The sequence below is a fragment of the Mesoplodon mirus genome, assembly GCF_964341445.2.
Source record: "Mesoplodon mirus genome assembly, chromosome: 3".
In the NCBI taxonomy this organism is placed as follows: domain Eukaryota; kingdom Metazoa; phylum Chordata; class Mammalia; order Artiodactyla; family Ziphiidae; genus Mesoplodon; species Mesoplodon mirus.
Window position 1 is genome coordinate 161,463,229 of NC_138978.1, and position 6,145 is coordinate 161,469,373.

General features: G+C 37.6%; 1 pseudogene across 1 annotated transcript; it reads right to left on the minus strand.

Moving 5' to 3' along the window:
• Positions 1–398: 398 nt before the first annotated feature.
• On the minus strand, positions 399–2,892 carry LOC309798963 (antizyme inhibitor 1-like; annotated as a pseudogene). The gene is made up of 2 exons: positions 1,132–2,892; positions 399–865 (listed from the first exon to the last, which is right to left on the minus strand). The product of its transcript is annotated as an antizyme inhibitor 1-like (transcript).
• Between the last annotated feature and the right edge of the window lie 3,253 nt (positions 2,893–6,145).

Consider the following 6,145-nt stretch of genomic DNA (forward strand, 5'->3'; position numbering starts at 1 on the left):
TACTAATTAAATAACTGAAAAATGTACTGAGCCAGACTAAACTTAAATGGGCTATAAAGGAAAATAACCTTCTAAACAGTCCATATACACATCTCTTTCGAACTGCCTGTGCTAGCTAGCCCCTTTCCCAAAGTTTTAGCCTGAAAAAACAGTAAAATCTACACAAAATTTTACCGCAATCATACAAGGGTAACATGAGGTCAAATACAACAAGTACTATGATGCAATTTTACATTTATTAAACTACAGTTCAAAGCACAAATTTACACATTCTAAATACACTAAACATATCTAATGAAGTCACACTGGTCTTCCACTGATATTTGATATATCTGGGTGAAAGACATTAACTTTACAAGACTTTTTAACACAAATCCTTAGTATAAAAACTGTGTACTTGTATGTAAACGTTTTAACGAGGAACCCAATTAATGGGCTTCCATCTCCACTAAGTCATCCATTTTGTTGCATATTTTATTTTAAACGCTTAAGGGGTAGAGCAAACTGGTAAGTTTAAATGTGGATACATTATCTTCATCTCAATTACCCCCAGTGAATTATAGATGAGAGCTAATTTTGTCTGGTCCCAAATAGCAATTACTAGTAGTTTTTGTTTCCAAGAGAATTAACTGAATAAGATTGTTCAAATTTTTTCCACACTGGAATGTAGACCAGACAAGCTTAACCTGCAACTTCAGATCTAGAAAAGCGTTAATGCCTGCTTAAGCTTCAGTGGAAAAGCTGTCTTCTTGGCTCAACTGAATGCAAGAAGGTACAAAGAAGAAGTTCTTCATCATTGTGTCTGAAGTAATTCCAGAATCTTGCATCTCATACCAATCACCGTATGACATCATATAATAAATAGCTGGGGGCTTCCCTGGTAGCACAGTGGTTGAGAGTCCGCCTGCCGATGCAGGGGACGTGGGTTCGTGCCCTGGTCCGGGAAGATCCCACATGCCGCGGAGCGGCTGGGCCCGTGAGCCATGGCCTCTGAGCCTGCGCGTCCGGAGCCTGTGTTCCGCAGCGGGAGAGGCCACAACAGTGCAAGGCCTGCGTACCACAAAAAAAAAAGAAAAAAAGAAAAAAAGAAAAAATTTTAAAAATTAAAAATAAAAATAAATAAATAAATAGCTGGCCTCTGAAAATCATTAAAAGCAGATGGTTCGTGAAAGAATCTGCTCCCATGTTATCAAAGATAAGCCAATCTCCCACATTCAGCTCAGGAAGAAGACAGTTTTCCACAATTTGATCAAGCTCGTCACAGGATGGACCCCAAAGACTGCTTGTAAACAGAGGCTCATCTTCCTTGTATTTCTTGTGAATGGTATTTAAGTCCTCAGACAGTTTACTTGCAAAAGAACCATAATCCCCATCGTTCATATAATACACGAAGGCTGGTTCATCACTTCCGGTTTTTCCTACTCCAGAGGAAAACTTATTTTCAACAACTGTCTTTGCAATGATATTAACTGCAAGTGTAAATGCAGAAGACACAGAGTAGCTTTCGGGTTCAGAAATTATCTTAATGTCAGATCCTTCAGGAAAGTAGACATCCAACAAAGGCTGATAACATGATTAGCCTCTTCCAATCGAAATTCGGTTCCTGTGAAGCCTCCACCAATGTCTAACATGTTCATTGTGAAGCCAAATTCTCCAGCCATATCAAATACACATCAAGCATCAGATAGAGCATGTACATATACTTGAGATTCTTTGCAAGCACTTGAAACATCAAATTTAACCCCAATAATTTGGACATCAAGTTCCTTAGCACATTCCAAAAGATGCCTACAGGGCAGGCATCTTCAGGGTAGTGCCAAACTTTGTTACCCTCTTCACCTCCAATATTATCTTCTGTGCCGATATGTAGTAAGACCTTGGCATTTGGGTGATCATGTGCAATTTTCTTCAATTTGACTTCATTGTCACATGTCATGATATTCACTACAACTTTTGCTGCATACTTTATCTGAGACACTTGCTTGCAAGGACTTATGTAGATGATGTTTTCTGGAGATACACCCAATTCTTGCACTAAAGCCATTTCAGTTCTACTGGAACAAGCAAATCCAGTTCCAAGAGCTGCCAAAATCTCAAAGACAGCTGGAGTGGAGTTGCACTTTACCATGTAGAATGGCTTTATCTGAGCCACTATGTTCTGCCACTGACTGTGTTTCTTCACAATCTTTCCAAGATCTCCCACAAAAAAATGCATTTTTCCCTGTCAGGGTATGTTCATAAACATAGTTATCAACAACATTTCCAAGGTTTGTTTCTTCATCCAACGGGCCAACGGAGTAGTTTGCATCGTCAATAAATCCTTTCATCTCAGCCGTATTCCACAAAGCCGAAAGTCATAAACCAGGAAAAACAAAGAGACAGGCCACCAAGCCTTACAGCTGGGTCCTTAGAATATGCAGCAAAATGGACAAGTTAGGAGATGGAACCCCCCCATCATCATCTAGGTTCCCAAGGTGGCTCCGCGTTGAAGTCGAACTGCTCTCTCTACAGCACTTCTCCTAGGTCCTCTGGGTAGTTGTATACTTGGTCAGAAAGTTTGCCGTGAGATAACGGCCCAAAGAGTCGGGTAAAGCGTCTTCTCTTTTTAGGCGGAATTTTAAAAGAGGGGTGTGGTTACCTTGAGCAGAAATACCCAAGGCGGCCTGGGCCATAGGCTGAGGGGACGACGTTGGGGGAAAAGCGCGGCACCGACACCAGCTATGCAGCAGTGGCGGCGGCGGCCGAAGGAGAGAAACAGAACAACAGCGCGGGCAGAAGAAGAAAGGCGAGGGCTGGGCGCGGAGAGGATTCAGCCTCCTCACACCGCAGAGCAGAGAGCGAGAAAGGATGAGAAAAGGCAGAGAAGGCGAAAAAACGAAACACTGCAGCCGAGTGAAGAGCCACAGAGTGTGGGGAATACAAAACATTTTTGAGTAAATTAAAGTAGAACTAAATAATTGGAAAGATATCCGATATTCATAGATTGGAATTAACATCTTAAAAATACTGACTATTTTTAAGATGCTAATTCTCCTTAAATTGATATGTAGATCCAGATTGGGATTCTGATGAAAATGCCAGCAGGCTCTCTTGCAGAACTTGACAAGTTGACTTTAAAATTGATATGTAACTTCAGAGAACTTAAAATATCCAAAACAATTTTGAAAAAGAATTAGGTTGGAAAACTTAAAGTACGGGATTTCAAGACTCACTGTAAAGCTACAGTAATCAAGACTGTGGTTTGGGTATAAGGATAATCATATAAACCAACAGAACTGAATTGAGGGTCCAGAAATAGATCCATACTTACATGGGTCAGTTATCACTAATGACAGAAGTGTCAAGGGAATACAGTGGGGAAAAGAGAGTTGTTTCAACAAGTGCTACTGAAACAGCTGGATATCCATACAGAAAAGAATGAACCTCAACCCTTCCCTCACATCATATATACCAAAAACTAACTTGATATGGAGCATACACTTAAATGTAAGAGCTAAAACTACAAAACTTCTAGAGGAAAAGATAGAGGAGAAAATTTTTGTGACCTTGGGATAGGCAAAGATTTCTTAGAGAGGATACAGAAAAGCATGAACCATTAAAAAATAAACTGATATTCATCAAAAATAAAAACTTCTGCTCTTCGAAAGACACCATCATAAAAATGAAAAGCCACACAAGAAAAAATTCACAATACATATGTGTGACAAAGGGCCAATATACAGAATATTTCAGGAATGTCTTCCAGCCAATAACGTCTTCTGACAAACAACCAATTTTTTAAATGGCAATATATTTGAACAGATACTTCACAAAATAAGATATAAAATCTCAAATACATGAAAATATGTTTAACAGCATTTATCTTAAAGAAAATTTAATTTAAAACTACAGTGAGATACCACTACACATCCATTAGAATGGCAAACATTTTAAAGACTGACTATATTAGACCAACTATATTAGTTGTTAGGATATGGAGCAACAGAAATTCTCATACATGGCTAGGGTTATATAGAATGTTTCAACCACTTTGGAAATAGTTTGGCAGTCTCTTAAAAAGTTAAACATACACTTATCTTATGACCCAGAAGTATTACTCTTAGATATTTATCCAAGAAAAATGAGAATATATTTCCACAAAAAGAGTTGTACATAAATGGCCATAGCAATTTTAGTTATAATAGCTCAAAACTGGAAACAAGCTAAATGTTGTAACAAGAGGCAAATGGATCAGCAAATTTTGGTATATCCATAAAATGGAATATTGTTCAGCATTTTTTAAGAAACTATATGCTATATACAAAGTGGATAAACCTCAAAAACATTATGCTGAGCAAAAGAAGCCAGTCTCATAAGAACACTTACTATTTCATTTATATAAAATTCTGTAAAAGGCAAATTTATGCCATATCTTTTGCCAATATTATGAATGATAGGAGTGTTGATTGCAAAGGAATATGAGGGAATATTTCAGGGTTGTAGTAATGTTTTATATCTTGATTGTGGTGGTGTTTACATGTGTCAAAGTTAATCAGACTATACAGTTAAAATGGGTGCATTTTACTTTATGCAAATTACACTTCAGTAAAGTTATTTCGTTTCTTTTTCAAACAACTGGTCTAAAGAACACACTCAGATTCTCTCAGACTAATATTCAGGACCCTCCACACTACTTTTCTACTCTTATTTCTCATATGCCTCAGGTTCAATATTACCCTGAAATGCAAACAAGTTGGCTTTCAACCTCTCCTCCCCAAACAAGACTACTCCTCACTCCTACTCTTAGCTTCCTCGGTCTACATATACCCTCTTCATTCTGCAGAGCCCAGATTTATGACCACCGCTTTCACAAAGCCTTCCTCTAGCTTGCTCTGATTTTTTTGATTCTTTGGTATTTATACCACTTATACTGTTTACGTTGTTCATTATCTGTTTTGTGTGTGTTCCTCTCATCTCCCAAGGCAAACTGTCACCCTTTGATATACAGTCAATTCTGGTTATTCCTGCTGGTTATGTTCCATATAGTTGCTATAAACACTGAATTAGCAAATACTGAAGCATTGTTCCTAGGGAAAATACAGGGTTAGATTTTTGTGAGACTCTGGTCACAACATTTTCACCAACCAATCCATACGTAAGCTTGTTTTATGTGTGTTTCTGTTTAAAGACACGTTATTTAATATATGTTGTTGATTCACTGAACTCAGCCAATAGCACTATATCTCATGACTAAATAAAGCTTATCTAACACACATATATTTTCCCTAATGCACATCAAAGCTTTCTTGTGCTTTGGAACACTAGACAGCACTTCAGCACTACCCTTAGGGGCTATTTTAAATAGGGAAATCACCAAGAAAAATGCAAAAACATGGCATTAAATGCATTGCACAAAGGATGCTTATTTAGAGTGTGAGAGATAAAATAGAGCAACACCTTGTTCTGCCTCAGCTGGGAATGTGCATTTTGAGCAACTCAAATTTTCCCTGTACTACATATGTCCACAGATAACCATAAAAGAGCCATTGATTACGATTACAATAAATTTTAGCAAGTAAGCAAAGTCATAAATATGGAATCCATGAATAAGGAAGCTTGCCCATACTTCACAGCATCTTGTACAGTGCAAGACACTTAGCTGGCTTTCAATAATTAATTTATCCAGACAATTGGAAGGACAAACAGAAAGAACTAACTCATGACTTTACTTAAATCTCTATCAGGAACCCTTGTTTAAAATTCATTTTAGGAGTGTGTTGAAACTTGAAGACAAGTTCTCCAAAGTAAGATTTTGAGACTCTTGCAGAGACATATTGGGGGCCATTGCTAAGGAGAGGCTCAGGAAAATCTCATAGGACCATCTGCTATTTGCAACATACATTAAAAAGAAGGGGTTTCTTGTTCTTTATTTGCAACCTAAAAGTTTTCTACTTCTGACTGAGGAGAATGGATAAAAGAAAAAAATTGATTGTCAGGTTTCTAAAGCAAAGTGATATTTCCCACCTTACTTTTTGAAGAGAAAACAGACTCTTTAATTTAGCCCATTAAAAGTTACTTTCTAAGAATCAGTCGTGTTTCTATACACTAACAACCAAATATCTGAAAAAGAAATAAAGAAGACAATCCCATTTGCAATAGCCTCAAA